This window comes from Oryctolagus cuniculus, chromosome 2 (genome assembly GCF_964237555.1).
Source record: "Oryctolagus cuniculus chromosome 2, mOryCun1.1, whole genome shotgun sequence".
NCBI lineage: Eukaryota > Metazoa > Chordata > Mammalia > Lagomorpha > Leporidae > Oryctolagus > Oryctolagus cuniculus.
The window spans coordinates 197,385,728-197,402,582 of NC_091433.1; the positions used below are offsets into that span (position 1 = coordinate 197,385,728).

Below are 16,855 nucleotides of genomic sequence, written 5' to 3' on the forward strand. Positions count from 1 at the left end.
CTTATTTCTACATTTTTTTTCCTAAATAATCATCCCAATCAACTTGAAGCTACGAAAATAATTCTAAATAAATGGATTTGACTCAAACATTACTCTGGACTCAAATGTATTTGATAAATAGCTTCATTTCAGTCTCTCCTTTCTTTGCCCAATTGCTCCCAACACACATGCACATGTGCATACATGTGCCATAACACAACAGATGCATGCACTAGCATACACACACCTATGCACCAGAATGCACGCACACACGCTCACACAAAAGCACACAGCAGCACACGCAAACATGCACATGCACCAATAAACACACACACACATGCATATCTTTACATGCATCAAATGCACACTGCGTTCTACTCTCACCCTCTAAGTCCTCCATATACTATCTCATTAGTGCCATGAGTCATACTAAACAGATGTCTTCCCTTTCCAAAGTATTGATATTGTTCATGACTTGAAGTGAGCGTTCTATTCTAGCAGAAGACGTCACCTTCCATAGGCCTGTTAGTGTCCCTGTTTCCTGCAGTTTTCTTTATTTGCTTTGGTTCTCATTGAATGTTGCTGTTTAAAAAATCCTTGACATCTGATTTGCACTATTTCAGCAGATTTTAACCAGCCAGAAGGAAAATAACTCATGTGTAAGCTTTCTCAGTCCAAAGAAAATGTGGCAAGCACCAGCACTGGGCACTTGAGTCAAGAAAGCAAACCAGGAGCTATTTAGTCTGTGATGTGTGTGGTGGGGTGGGGAGGGGATTAATGAAAGACTCCAGTGGATTATAAAAAGCGAGGCATTGGCTATTGGAAAGGTCTACAACCAGTGTTCAAAGGCAATGGTGAAGCTGTTTTTTTTTACCCTGTGGAAGCATGAGACTAGCCAGAGCTTGAGGGAGAGACCACCCAGGAAAAACCAGACAGACTTGGGGGTGAGGGGCAGCTGGAGCAGCCAAGGATTGAAAAGAACACCTGGGGGCTGTCTTCACATTCCTGAGCTGCAGGTCGCCTTCTTCTCCTAATTGCTCTCGGGTCACCCCTAAGGACAGTTAACGGCTGTCTCTGAGCCTCACTTGTTCCCACTGTAATTATCCCCCTCCCCAGGCAGTGACTTCACAGGAGTTCCCAGGCCTGTGCAAAGAGGTGGGGAAATCTCATGTGACTTTCCCCAGAAAAACTGCCTTTGTGATTAATTATTATTACTATTACTAGTTATTTGTGATGACTATTGCATTATTAAGACAGATTGTGGGAATTTTATTTTGAAAGATTTATTTATTTGAAAGGCAGAATGACAGGGAGAGGGAGAGAAACAGAGATATCTTCTACCTAATGGTTCACAGACGGTCTCAACAACCAAGTCTGGGCCACGCAAATCCAGGAGCCACAACTCCACATGGGTGGCAGGGAACCAAAAACTTGATTCTCTGCTGCCATCCCAGGCACATTAGCAGGAACCTGGATAGGAAGCACAGTGGTTAGAACCTGAATTGGGCACTCTAATACAGGATATAGGCATACCACATGGCAGCTTAACTCGTGACATGACAAGACCCACCTTTATTATATATATTTCTTTTTTTTTAAACTTTTATTTAATGCATATAATTTTCCAAAGTACGACTTATGGATTACAATGGCTTCCCCCTCATACCGTCCCTCCCACCCACAACCCTCCCCTTTCCCACTCCCTCTCCCCTTCCATTCACATCAAGATTCATTTTCGATTATCTTAATGTACAGAAGATCAGCTTAGTATACATTAAGTATGGATTTCAACAGTTTGCTCCCACACAGAAACATAAAGTGAAAAATAATAGATGATTTTTTTTAAATGATGATGAAATCAGAGCAGACCTATTGTCATGTTTAATCCCAGTGAGAGTCAAGTTGGGAATTGATAATTTCTTTTTTTTTTTTTTTTACAGAGGATCAGTTTAGTATGCATTAAGTAAGGATTTCAACAGTTTGCACCCCCATAGAAACACAAAGTGAAATATATTGTTTGAGTACTTGTTATAGCATTAAATCTCAATGCACAGCACATTAAGGACAGAGATCCTACATGAGGAGTAAGTGCACAGTGACTCCTGTTGTTGACTTTACCAATTGACACTCCTGTCTATGGCATCAGTAATCTCCCTATGCTCCAGTCATGAGTTTCCAAGGCTATGGAAGCCCTCTGAGTTCTCCGACTCTTATCTTGTTTAGACAAGGTCATAGTCAAAGTGGAGGTTCTCTCCTCCCTTCAGAGAAAGGTACCTCCTTCTTTGATGACCTGTTCTTTCCACTGGGATCTCACTCGTGGAGATCTTTTGCAAGAGTGTCTTGGCTTTCCATGCCTGAAATACTCTCATGAGCTCTTCAGCCAGCTCCGAATGCCTTTAGGGTTGATTCTGAGGCCAGAGTGCTATTTAGGACATCTGCCATTCTATGAGTCTGCTGAGTATCTCACTTCCCACGTTGGATCACTCTCCCCTTTATTTACTCCATCAGTTAGCGTTAGCAGGTACTAGACTTGTCTATGTGCTCCCTTTGACTCCCAGTCCCTTCACCATGACCAACTGTGAACTGAAACTGATCACCTGGAACAGTGAGATGGCATTGGTACATGAAGGCTCTCTGAGAGAGGAACATCTTTCCCCAGAAAATTTTAAGGAATATAAACTTCATACATTTCATAATTAAAACATTAGGAACATGGTGATTCTTCCCACCATACCCGCCCTCCCAGCTACTCTCCCACCCCTCTTCCTCCTCCTTCAATTCTCATTCTTACATCTTACTAAGATCTATTTTCAATTAACTTTATACACATGATTAACATCATGGGCACCAGTTCGAGTCCTGGCCACTCTACTTCTGATCCAACTCTCTGCTGTGGCCTTGGAAAGCAATGGAAGATGGCCCAAGTCCTTGGGCCCCTGCACCCATGTGGGAGATCTGTAAGAAGCACCTGGCCTCTGGCTTCAGATTGATCCAGCTCTAGCCATTGTGGCCATTTGGGGCATGAGCCAGAGGATGGAAAATCTCTCTCTCCCTCTCTCCCTCCCTCTCTCTCTTTATCCCTCTCTCTCTGCCTCTGCCTCTCTGTAACACTGCCTTCCAAATAAATAAATAAATCCTTTAAAAAATTTTCCTCAACAGTCAAGATAAGTGCTATTCAAAGTCACTGCATTTTGAAGTGTCAATTTCACTTCTATGGATTACCTTTTAGGAGCTCTATTAGTTCTCACAGATCAGAGAGAACATTTGGTATTTGTACATTTGAGACTGGCTTATTTCACAAAGTATGATGTGCTCCAGTTTCATCCATTTCATTCTGAACAATAGGATTTCATTTTTTACCACTGCATAGTGTTCTATGGTGTACATATCCAATAATTTCTTTATCCAGTCTTCAGTTGAGGGGCATTTGGGTAGATTCCATATCTTAGCTGTTGTAAATTGAGCTGCAATGAAAATGGAGGTGCAGAAAACTTTTTCATATGTTGATTTCATTTCCCTTGGGTAAATTCCCAGGAATGGGATGGCAGGGTCATATGGTAGGTCTACATTCAGATTTTTGAGGAATGTCCATACTGCCTTGCATAGTGTTTATACCAATTTACTTTCTCACCAAGAGTGGATTAGGGTACATTTTCCCCACATTCTCACCAGAATTTGTTGCTTTTTGATTTCTGTATGAAAGCCATTCTAACGGGGGCGGGGGGGTGAAATCTCACTGTGGTTTTGAGTTGCAATTCCCTAACACTTAGTGATCCTGGAACTGGAAATTATTTTCATGTTTCTGTTGGCCATTTATATTTTCTCTTTTGAGAAATGCCTGTTTAAATCATTAGCCATTTCTTTTTTTCTTTCTATACCTAAAAAGATTTTTTTTATTTTTTTCACTGTGCACAGTGACAACCATTGTTGATTTAACAATTGACACTCTTATTCATGATGTCAGTAATCACCTGAGGCTCTTCTCATGAGCTGCCAAGGCTATGGAAGCCTCTTGAGTTCACCAACTCTAACTTTTTTAGACAAGGCCATATCCAAAATGGAAGTTCTCTCCTCCCTTCAGAGAAGGGTCCCTCCTTCTTGGATGGCCTGTTCATTCCACTTGTATCTCCCTCACAGAGATCTTTCATTTAAGTCATCTTTTTTGACAGGCAGAGTTAGACAGTGAGAGAGAGAGAGAGAGAGAGAGAGAAGGGTCTTCCTTTTTCCGTTGGTTCACCCCCAAATGGCCGCTATGGCCGGCGCGCTGCAGCCGGCATGCTGCGCCGATCCGAAGCCAGAAGCCAGGTGCTTCCTCCTGGTCTTCCATGCAGGTGCAGGGTCCAAGCATTTGAGCCATCCTCCACTGACTTCCTGGGCCACAGCAGAGAGCTGGACTGGAAGAAGAGCAACCAGGACAGAATCTGGCGACCCACCGGGACTAGAACCCAGGGTGCCAGCACCACAGGCAGAGGTTAGCCAAGTGTGTCGCAGCGCCGGCCTCATTTAAGTCATTTTTTTTTTTTTTGCAAGAGTGTCATGGCTTACCATGCCTGAAATACTCTCATGGGCTTTTTAGCCAGATCCAAATGCCTTAAGGGCTGATTCTGAGGCCAGGGTGCTGTTTATTACATTTGCCTTTCTATGAGTCTGCTGTGTATCCCGCTTACCATGTAGGATCATTCTCTCCTTTTTAATTATATCAATTATTATTTGCAGACACTGGTCTTATTTATGTAATCCCTTTGACACTTAATCCTATCTTTTTGACCAACTACGAACTTAAACTGATCACTTTTTTTTTTTTTTGACAGGGAGAGATAGACACAGAGAGAGAGACAGAGAGAAAAGTCTTCCTTCTGTTGGTTTACCCACCAAATGGCCGCTATGGCCGGTGTGCTGCACCGACCGGAAGCCAGGAGCCAGGTGCTTCCTCCTGGTCTCCCATGCAGGTACAGGGCCCAAGCACTTGGGCCATCCTCCACTGTACTCCCAGGCCACAGCAGAGAGCTGGATTGGAAGAGGAATAACCGGGACAGTACTAGCATTCCAACCAGGACTAGAACATGGGGTGTCGGCACCACAGGTGGATGATTAGCCTAGTGAGCCACAGCACCGGCCAACTGTTCACTTTAACAAGTAAGATGGCATTGGTACATCCCACATTGATGGGACTGAATTGGAATCCCCTGGCATGTTTCTAACTCTACCATTGGGGTAAGTCTAATGAGCATGTGACGAACTGTACATCTGCTCCCTTTCTTATTCCCACTCTTATATTTAGCAGGGATCACTTTTCAGTTAAATTTAAATGAATAAAAATAATTGTATGTTAATTAAAGAGTTCAAACAACAGTATTAAGTAGACTAAAAAATACTAAACGGAATAAAATAGTAAGTTGTTCCTCTACAGTCGGGATAACGGCTGATCAAGTCACTGTTTCTCATGGTGTCCATTTCACTTCAACAGGTTTCCTTTTAGGTGCTCAGTTAGTTAACACCAATCAGGGAGGACATATGATATTTGTTCCTTTGGGACTGGCTAATTTCTCTCAGCATGATGTTTTCCAGATTCCTCCATTTTGTTGCAAATGACTGGATTTCATTGTTTTTTACTGCTGTATTCTATAGATAAATATCCCATAATTTCTTTATCCAGTCTTCTGTTGATGGGCATTTAGGTTGGTTCCAGGTCTTAGCTACTGTGAATTGAGCTGCAATAAACATTAAGGTACATACAGCTTTTTTGTTTGCCAATTTCCTTTGGGTAAATTCCAAGGAGTGGGATGGCTGGGTTATATAACATGGCTATATATATATATATATATATATATATATATCAAAACTGACTTCTATAGTGGCTTTACCAGTTTGCATTCCCACCAACAGTGGGTTAATGTCCCTTTTTCCCCACATCCTCGCCAGCATCTGTTGTTGGTATATTTCTGTATGTAAGCCATTCTAACCGGGGTGAGGTGAAACCTCATTGTGGTTTTGATTTGCGTTTCCCTGATTGCTAGTGATCCTGAACATTTTTTCATGTGTCTGTTGGCCATTTGGATTTCCTCTTTTGAAAAATGTCTGTTTAGGTCCTTGACCCCTCTCTTAAGTGAGTTGTTTGTTTTGTTGTTGTGGAGTTTCTTGATCTCTTTGTAGATTCTGCTTATTAATCCTTTATCAGTTGTATAATTGGCAAATATTTTTTCCCATTCTGTCGGTTGCCTCTTCACTTTCCTACTGTTTCTTTTGCAGTACAGAAACTTCTCAATTTGATGTAATCCCAGTTTTTAATTTTGGGTTTGACTGCCTGTGCCTCTGGGGTTTTTACTAAGAAGTCTTCGCCAGTGCCTATATCCTGCAGGGTTTCTCCAATGTTCTCTAATAATTTGATGGTGTCAGGTCGTAGATTTAGGTCTTTTATCCATGTTGAGTGGATTTTTGTGTAAGGTGTAATGTACGGGTCTTGCTTCATGCTTCTGCATGTGGAAATCCAGTTTTCCCAGCACCATTTCTTGAATAGACTGTCCTTGCTCCAGGAATTGATTTTATATCCTTGATCAAGTATAAGTTGGCTGTAGACATTAGCCCATTTCTTAACTGTATTTTTTTCTTTGTTGTAGAGATTCTTGAGATCTTTATATATACCGGTTATTAATCCTTTATCAGTTACATTTTGCAAATAATTTCTCCTATTCTGTTGGTTGCCTATTCACATTGCTGAGTGGTTCATGTGCATTGCAGAAGCTTCTCAACATGCTGTAATACCATTTGCCAATTTTAGCTTTGATTGCCTGTACCTCTAGGGTCTTTTCCAAGAAGTTTTGCCTATGCCAATGTCTTGTTGGGTTTACCCATGTTCCCTAATAATTTCATGATATAGGGTCATAGATTTAGGTCTTTAATCTAGTTTGAGTGAATTTTTGTGTAAGGTGTAAGGTATGGGTTTTGCTTCATGCTGTATATGGAGATCCTGTTTTTCCAACGCTATTTATTGAAGAAACTGTCCTTGCTCCAAGGATGGATTTTAGATCCTTTGTCAAAGATAAGTTGGTTGTAGATATGTGGGTTGATTTCTGGCATTTCTATTCTGTTCCATTGTTGTACCCATCTGTTTTTGTGCCAATACCAGACTGTTCTTGCTTACAACTGCCCTGTAGTGTGCCTTGAAATCTGGTATTGTGATGCCTCTGGCTTTATTTTTGTTAAACAAGATTGCTTTAGCTATTTGGGGACTCCTGTGTTTCCATATAAATTACAGCATTTTTTTATATATCTGAGAAGAATGTCATTGGAATTTTGTTTGGGATCACAGTGAATCTGTAAATTGCTTTTGGTATTATGAACATTCTGATGATGTTGATTCTTCTAATCCATGAACATGGAAGATTTTCCCATTTTTTGTGTCTTCTATTTCTTTCTTTAATGTTTTGTAATTTTCATCAGAGATTTTTGAGATCCTGGGTTAAATTTATTCCAAAGTATTTGATTTTTTTCATAGCCACTGTAAATGGGATTGATCTTAGAAGCTTTTTCTTGGCCGGCGCCGTGGCTCACTAGGCTAATCCTCCGCCTTGCAGCGCCAGCACACTGGGTTCTAGTCCCAGTTGGGGCACTGGATTCTGTTCTGGTTGCCCCTCTTCCAGGCCATCTCTACGCTGTGGCCCGGGAGTGCAGTGGAGGATGACCCAAGTGCTTGGGCCCTGCACCCCATGGGAGACCAGGATAAGTACCTGGCTCCTGGCTTCAGATCAGCGCAGTGCGCCGGCCACAGCGCACTGGCCGCGGCAGCCATTGGAGGGTGAACCAACGGCAAAGGAAGACCTTTCTCTCTGTCTCTCTCTCTCACTGTCCACTCTGTCTGTCAAAAATAAAAAATAAAAATAAAAAAGAAGTTTTTTCTTAGCAATCCGTTCATACAAAGACTATTAATTTTTGTGTGTTGGTAAAAAATCCTGCTACTTTACCAAACTTTTTTTATGAGTTCCAATAGTCTCTTGGTAGAGTCTTTTGGAACCCCTATACATAGAATCATATCATCTGCAAATAGGGATAGTTTGACTTCCTCTTTCCCAATTTGCTTCCCTTTGATTATCTTTTCTTGCCTAAAGGCTCTGGCTAAAACTATACCGAATAGCAATGGTGAGAATGGGTACTCCTATCTGGTTCCAGATCTCAGTGGGTATGCTTCCAACTTTTCACCATTCAATAGGATGCTGGCCAGGGGTTGTCTTAAACTGCCTTAACTGTTTTAAGGAATGTTCTTTCTACACCCAATTTGCCAAGAGTTTTCATTATGAAAGCATGTTGTATTTTAACAAATGCTTTCTCTACATCTATTTAGATAATCATGTTTTTGTTCTTCAGTTTGTGAATGTGATGTATCACATTGATTGATTTCTGAATGCTGAACCATCCCTGAATACCAGGGATAAACCTCACTTGGTCCAAGTGAATAATCTTTCTGATGTGTTGTTGGATTCAATTGGCTAGAATTTTGTTGAGGACTTTTAAGTCTATGTTCAGCAGTGAAGCCATCGGTACTGGGTTTTTCTTTGCTGGAAGGGTCTTTATTACTGCTTTAATTTCCATTTTGATTATTGATCTGTTTAGGTTTTCTACGTCTTCATGGCACAACTTAGGCAGGTTTATTTTTTTATATTTATATTTTATTTTATTTAATGAACATAAATTTCCAAAGTACAGCTTATGGATTACAATAGCTTTCCCCCCCATAACTTCCCTCCCACCCACAACACTCCCCTCTCCCACTCCCTCTCCCCTTCTATTCACATCAAGATTAATTTTCAATTATCTTTATATACAGAAGATCAATTTAGCATATATTAAGTAAAGATTTCAACAGTTTGCACCCACACAGAAACACAAAGTGTAAAATACTATTTGAGTACTAGTTATAGCATTAATTAAACACCTAAGAGTAACTGTGTATTAATTACAGAGTTCAACCAATAGTTTTAAGTTGAACATAAAAAATACTAACAGGGTAAAGTATTAAGATCTTTTTTTTTCTTTTTCTTTTTTTTTGTTTGTTATATAGTTATTTTTTTATTTAATAAATATGAATTTACAAAGTGCAGCTTTTGTATTGTTGTGGCCCCCCCAACCTCCCTCCCTCCCGTGGCCCTCCCCTCTCCCACTCCCTCTCCCATGCTGCCCTTCATCGAGTTTCATTTTCAATTACCTTCATATACTGAAGATCAACTTAGTACATACTAAGCAAGGATTTCAACAGGCTGCACTGACACAACCGCACAAGGTATAGGGTATTGTTGGACTAGTAGTGTTGTTTTTAAGTTTCATAGTAGAACACATTAAGGACAGAGATCCTACGTGGGGAGCATGTACCCAGTGACTTCTGTTGTTGATTTAACAATTGGCATTCTTATTTATGACGTCAGCAATCACCCGAAACTCTTGCTATGAGCTGTCTAGGCTATGGAAGCCCCTTGAGTTCACTGACTCTGAACTTGTTTAGTCAAGGCCGTATCACAGTGGAGGTCCCTTCCTCCCTTCAGAGAAAGGCGCCTCTCTCCTTTATGGCCTGTTCCTTCTGCTGGGGTCTTGTTCACCAGGATCTTTCATTTAGATTGTTTTTGCCACCGTGTCATGGCTTTCCATGCCTGTGAGACTCTCATGGACCTTTTAGCCAGATCTGAATATCCCAAGGGTTGATTCTGAGGCAGGAATGCTGTCATTCTATGAGTCTGCTGTGTGTCCTGTTTCCCCCGCAGGATCATTCTCTCCCTTTTAATTCTATCCTTCATTATTTGCTTACACTGGTCTTATTTGTGAAATCTTATAAACACATACCCTATCTTTTTGATCGGTTGTGATTTTATACTTATCACTTTACCAAGTGCGCTGGCATTGGTAAGGCAGGTTTAACTGTCCAGGAATCTATCCATTTTCAAAGTTTCCCAATTTGTTGGCATACATATCTTTGTAGTAATTTCTGGTGATTCTTTTTATTTCTGTGGTGTCTGTTGTGACATTTCCTTTTTTATCTCTAAATTTATGGATTTTTGCCTTCTCCCACATTTTTTGATTAGTTGGGCAATTTTGTTTATTCTCTTTTAAATGGAGAGTTGAGGCAATTTACATTCAAGGTTACTATTGGTAAGTACCTACTTGCCCCTGCCATTTTCCCATAAATATTCTTATAGTTTACTTTGAATTTCCTTTGTACTTTTACTGGGAGATTTTCTGCCTTCAGTTTCTTTCACAGAGATGAATATATTTCTGTGTTTCTATATGTAGCACATCCTTAAGCATCTTTTGTAAGGCTGGACAAGCGGTGACAAGTTCTTTTGTTTTGGAAGATCTCTCACCTTCATTCATAAATGGGAGCTTTTCACTGTATTCTAGGTGAAGGTTTTTTTTTTTTTTTAAGACTTGGAATATATCTCACCATTCTCTTCTAGCTTATAAGGTTTCTGATGAGAAGCAAGCTGTGACTCTAATTGAAGATCCTCTTGATAAGTAATCTGGCATTTCTCTCATTCACATTTTAGAATCTTTTCTTTATGTTTTACAGTGGAGAGTTTGACTATAATGTGTCCTGGTGAAGATCTATTCTGGTCATTTCTATTAGAAGTTCTATGTGCTCCCTGTACTTGATGTCCCTTTCTTTCTCCAAATTAGAGAAGTTTTCTATAATTATTTCACTAAAAAGGCCTTCTAATCCATTCAATCTTTCCATGCCTTTGGGAACTCCTAAAACCCTTATGTTGGGTCATTTGATAGTATCCTGTAGATCTCCCACAGTGTTTTTTCATTTTCTAATTTCTTCTCATTGTTTTTGGTCTGACTGTAAAATTTCCAGAGATTTGTTTTCTAACTCAGATATTCTTTCTTCAGCCTCACCACTTCAACCAAATCGGTTATGGCTTTCCATCATATATTTTATTTATTCTATTGAATTCTTCATTTCCCATATTTTGTTTTGATTTCTCTTTAAAAATCTAACTTTCATGGGAAAATTTTCATTCACATCATGTATGGAATTCTTTAGTTCATGCATTTGCTTCTGATTACTTATAAGTAAGCCTATGATCAATTTTTTTAATTCTGTTTCTAGCATTTCATCAATCTCTTCACCTTCACATTCTAGGATTGAAGTGTTGTGTTCTTTTCGTGGTGTCATGTTGTCTTGTTTCTTGAACTGCTGCATTTATTATTAGGCATCTGTGGTGATACTTGTTGGTTTTTTTTTTTTTTTTGCCCCTGCAATGTCTTTCATCTTTTTTTTAACTTCTATTTAGTAAATATAAATTTCCAAAGCACAGCTTATGGATTACAATGGCTTCCCCCCCATAACGTCCATCCCACATGCACCCCTCCCATCTCCTGCTCCCTCTCCCATCCCATTCACATCATTTTTCATTTTCAATTATCTTTATACACAGAAGATCGATTTAGTGTATACTAAGTAAAGATTTCATCAGTTTGCACCCACACAGAAACACAAAGTGTAAAATACTGTTTCAGTACTAGTTATAGCATTAATTCACATTGGACAACACATTAAGGACAGATCCCACATGAGAAGTAAGTACATAGTGACTCCTGTTGTTGACTTAACAAATTGACACTAGTTTGTGGCATCAGTAATCTCCCTAGGCTCTAGTCATGAGTTGCCAAGGCTATGGAAGCCTTTTGAGTTTGCAGACTTCTATCTTATTCCAACAGGATAATAGTCAAAGTGGAAGTTCTCTCCCCCCTTCAGAGAAAGGTATCTCCTTCTTTGATGGCCCATTCTTTCCACTGGAATCTCACTCGCAGAGATCATTAATTTAGGTCTTCTTTTTTTTTTTTTTCAGAGTGTCTTGGCTTTCCATGCCTAAAATACTCTCATGGGCTCTTCAGCCATATCCGAATGCCTTAAGGGCTGATTCTGAGGCCAGAGTGCTATTTAGGACATCTGCCATTCTATAAGTCTGCTGTGTATCCCACTTCCCATGTTGGATCGTTCTCTCCCTTTTTGATTCTATCAGTTAGTATTAGCAGGCACTAGTCTTGTTTGTGTGATCCCTTTGACTCTTAGTCCTATCATTAGATCAATTGTGAACTGAAATTGATGACTTGGACTAGTGAGATGGCATTGGTACATGCCACCTTGATGGGATTGTATAGGAAACCCCTGGCACATTTCTAACTCCACCATTTGGGGCAAGTTCAATTGAGCATGTCCCAAATTGTACATCTCCTCCCTCTCTTATTCCCACCCTTATACTTAACAGAGATCACTTTTCAGTTAAATTTAAACACCTAAGAATAATTGTGTGTTAATTACAGAGTTCAACCAATAGTATTAAGTAGGAAAAAAGAAATACTAAAAGGCATAAAGTATTACATTGTACATCAACAGTCAGGACAATGGCTGATCAAGTCACTGTTTCTCATAGTGTCCATTTCACTTCAACAATTTTCCCCTTTGGTGCTCAGTTAGTTGTCGCCAATCAGGGAGAACATATGATATTTGTCCCTTTGGGACTAGCTTAATTCGCTCAGCATAATGTTTTCCAGATTCCTCCATCTTGTTGCAAATGCCTGGGTTTCATTGTTTTTGGCTGCTGTATAGTACTCTAAAGAGTACATGTGCCATAATTTCTTTATCCAGTCTACTGTTGATGGGCATTTCGGTTGGTTCCAGGTCTTAGCTATTGTGAATTGAGCTGCAATAAACATTAAGGTGCAGACAGCTTGTTTTTTGCCAATTTAATTTCCTTTGGGTAAATTCCAAGGAGTGGGATGGCTGGGTTGTATGTTAGGTTTATATTCAGGTTTCTGAGGAATCTCCAGATTGACTTCCATAGTAGCTTAACCAGTTTGCATTCACACCAACAGTGGGTTAGTGTCCCTTTCTCCCCACATCCTCTCCAGCATCTGGTGTTGGTAGATTACTGAATGTGAGCCATTCTATGCGGGGTGAGGTGAAACCTCATTATGGTTTTGATTTGCATTTCCCTGATTGCTAACGATCTTGAACATTTTTTCATGTGTCTGTTGGCCTTTTGGATTTCCTCTACTAAGAGACTATTGGAACTCAGAAGAGTTTGGCAAAGTAGCAGGATATAAAATCAATGCTCAAAATTCAACAGCCTTTGTAGACACAGGCAATGCCACGGCTGAGGAAGAACTTCTAAAATCAATCCCATTCACAACTTAACCAAGGACATTAAAGATCTCTACGATGAAAATTACAAAAACTTAAAGGAAGAAATAGAAGAGGATACCAAAAAATGGAAAAATCTTCTATGCTCATGGATTGGAAGAATCAATATCATCAAAATGTCCATTCTCCCAAAAGCAATTTATAGATTCAATGCAATACCAATCAAAATATCAAATACATTCTTCTCAGATCTGGAAAAAATGGTGCTGAAATTCATATGGAGACACAGGAGACCTCGAATAGCTAAAGCAATCTTGTACAACAAAAACAAATCCAGAGGCATCACAATACCAGATTTCAGGACATACTACAGGGCAGTTGTAATCAAAACAGCATGGTACTGGTACAGAAACAGATGGATAGACCAATGGAACAGAATTGAAACACCAGAAATCAACCCAAACATCTACAGACAACTTATATTTGATCAAGGATCTAAAACCAATTCCTGGAGCAAGGACAGTCTATTCAATAAATGGTGCTGGGAAAACTGGATTTCCACGTGCAGAATCATGAAGCAAGACCCTACCTTTCACCTTACACAAAAATCCACTCAACATGGATTAAAGACTTAAACCTACGACCCAACACCATCAAATTATTAGAGAACATTGGAGAAACCCTGCAAAATATAGGTACCGGCAAAGACTTCTTGGAAAAGACCCGGGAGGCACAGGCAGTCAAAGCCAAAATTAACATTTGGGATTGCATCACATTGAAGTTTCTGTACTGCAAAAGAAAAAGTCAGGAAAGTGAAGAGGCAACCGACAGAATGGGAAAAAATATTTGCAAACTATGCAACAGATAAAGGGTTGATAACCAGAATCTACAAGGAAATCAAGAAACTCCACAGCATCAAAACAAACAACCCACTTAAGAGATGGGCCAAGGACCTCAATAGACATTTTTCATTTTTCAAAAGATGTCTTTTATCTTTGAACTATGCCTCCATGGCTTATTGGATGTCCGTTCTTTCACTGCATACCCAGAGGCATGTGCTGGAAGTGGTCAGGGAGCTCTGTTCAGTGCTCCAGGATGAAGGGAATGTCAAAGCTGACACCCAAGTTGAGCGTGGTAATTACCTTTTTTTTTCAGATGGGAGGTTTGTTTAGCTCTGTTGGTATATTTTCATGTTACCTCCTCTCCTCAAAGGAGAACAATGCCTGGGAACTAGCCCCAGTGTGTTCAGTATTCATCCATGCTGCCAAAAGAACCACCAAATGATCCTTGTTCTGAGCACAGATCCCAGAGCAATGACCCTCACCAGGGAATCAGGGAGCCTGAGCACGTGAAGCCACCCACAGTGACTTCCCAAAGACCCAGCCACACCCTGCAGCCTCCCATGCAGCATCAGTGTTTTCACAGTTCCAGCACACAAGGCTCCCAGTCACAAGCTCCCAGCCCCATCAGGGCTTCCAACCACACTCAGCTGTCTCCTCTCAGCTGTTTGCTGGGTGCGTGGACACAAGCTGCCACAGCTGTTTCACACATGGCAGCACCTCTCTGGGCTAGTTACAGGACACCAGTGCCAGGTGGTTGAGACAGAGAAACATGCACCCTGTTTTCCCCTCTGTGTTGGCAGGTACACTGCCCCCCACATGGCTCCAAATCGAGCTCCTGACAGGCTTTTCCCCCAGTTTTATTGCCAGTGGCTTGGGTTGCTGCAATCTGGTCTCACCTCACTCCAAAGCTGGTGCTGAGGCTCTCAGCTGCTGGGGTCCTGAGCTGTCAACATCCACACCCTTCAGAAGGGTCCACTGTGTCCCTCTAATTTGCAGGGAGTTTCCTCTACCATTTTATCCGTAACTTTTCCCTGAGACTGCACTCTCTCCACTTTTTTTTAACTGTCTTCCCATAGAATGGAGCAGTAAACTCCTTCCCTAGTGCACCATCTTGACTCTTCCCCAACAGTATGTTAGTAGTTATATGTTCTTGGGGCTAGCACTGTGTCATAAAGTGGCTGCCTGCAGTGCCAGGATCCCATATGCATGCTGGTTCAAGTCCCAGCTGCTCCACTTCCAATCCAGCTCTCTGCTATGGCCTGGGAAAGCAATAGAAGATGGCCCACATTCTTGGGCCCCTACAATCGTATGGAAGACCCAAAAGAAGCACCTCAGATTGGCACAGCTCCAGCCTTGTAGCCATCTAGGAATGAACTAGCAGATGGAAGATTTCTTTTTTTTTCTCTGTTTCTGCCTCTCTGTAACTCTGTCTTTCAAATAAATAAATATTTAAAAAATAGTTTATTTCTATACTAGTATAACATGACACTTATGTATTCTGTGCATTAAATGATTATTATACATCAACATATATATCATGAATTTTATATATTAATATTAAATATACTATCAACATGAATATGTAATACAGCTTACACTTTAATGAATAATTATATTAACAAATGTATGATTATATTAATTATAAGTGTTGTTGGATCATTACTAATCTCAGTATCGGTGATATTGACTATAAGTATACTTTTTCAATAAGTGATCTATGGCTATTCTCAGACTCTCAGAGCTCTCAGAATCATCTAGGAAGGCAGCATGAGTGAGCCATCTGAAAATAGTGGCTGCCATTCCAATGGCAGATCAACCAGGTACTGAGATAAATCACCTTTGAGAGAAAAAAGATCAATAAGAAAATGCAATTGTATTTGGTAAGATGTTCACACATTTTTATTGACTACCTCTTTTTCATGAAATAAGAGGCAGGAAAAACAGTGGTGAGAATGAAGGAGTCAGTGCTCACAAATTTCAATTCCTGCCCCTGCCTCTGTCGCATTCCCACTGCAGGAGTTTAACCTCTGGGTCCTTCTCACTCCCAAGGCTCTCTCAAGCACCAGGTCATCTGCTCCAGCATTTGGCGCAAGCTCAGGACATATGTGCACACCTGTGCACCACACCAACCACTACTGGATCACTGTTAAGCATTTCTGAGAGCACAGTAAAAATGTATCCTTCATTTTTGTTTTAACCATTGTAACTCCTTATTTTCCAAGAAAAATAATGCTTATTGTTATCCCTAAATGAAATTTTTGATAAGGCAATTGTGTAGGCTTTTATAAAACCCCATCATCATATTTATGTGGATGCTTCAGCAGCAGCCTGAGTCCACACCCACCTGAAGGCCACAGGCCTCAGCACCATGAGAAACATCCCAAGCATGCATTGAGCCCTACAGGGAACCTCTGCTTTCCTTAGGAATTGTGATAATAAATACTGCTCGGAATGTATCTGGAAACAATTACAGCATTAAAACTCTGAAGTGAATGCAACATCTTTACATTTGTATGGTGAATAAGATGATGACTTAAGTACTTTCAGGCCAAAGTTCCCTTCACACATGACTTCAGTAGTCAAGAAAAGAAAATGACCTTCCAATTCCCCTGTCAGCCTTGCAGACTGATTAGCTGGGGCACATGAAACAGAAGGAGAAATTAGGTATAAAATCACTATGCTTCATGGAGCACTTCCTCTGCTCTAGACAGGGTTGGAGAATTTGACTCCAGACCAGGAAACAAGCGCTGGTGGCAGTGGATGGCCAGGACTCCCCAGTGTGGCTGCTGGACATTGGACAAGCCATTCCTCCTCACCCTACAAGTGAAAATGTTCAGCTCCATGATCTAAACCTGAAATCACTGCTATATTCTTCAATTTAAATTATCCTTATTTTTAATAT

At 40.4% G+C, this 16,855-nt stretch overlaps 1 long non-coding RNA gene across 1 annotated transcript in view; it reads right to left on the reverse strand.

Moving 5' to 3' along the window:
* The window catches only part of LOC127487511 (uncharacterized), a 117,011-nt gene extending 105,737 nt beyond the window's left edge, over positions 1-11,274 (reverse strand). Inside the window, exon 1 of the long non-coding RNA XR_007914375.2 lies at positions 9,179-11,274. This is a non-coding gene — a long non-coding RNA (uncharacterized lncRNA). The remainder of the gene's footprint in view (positions 1-9,178) is intronic.
* Between the last annotated feature and the right edge of the window lie 5,581 nt (positions 11,275-16,855).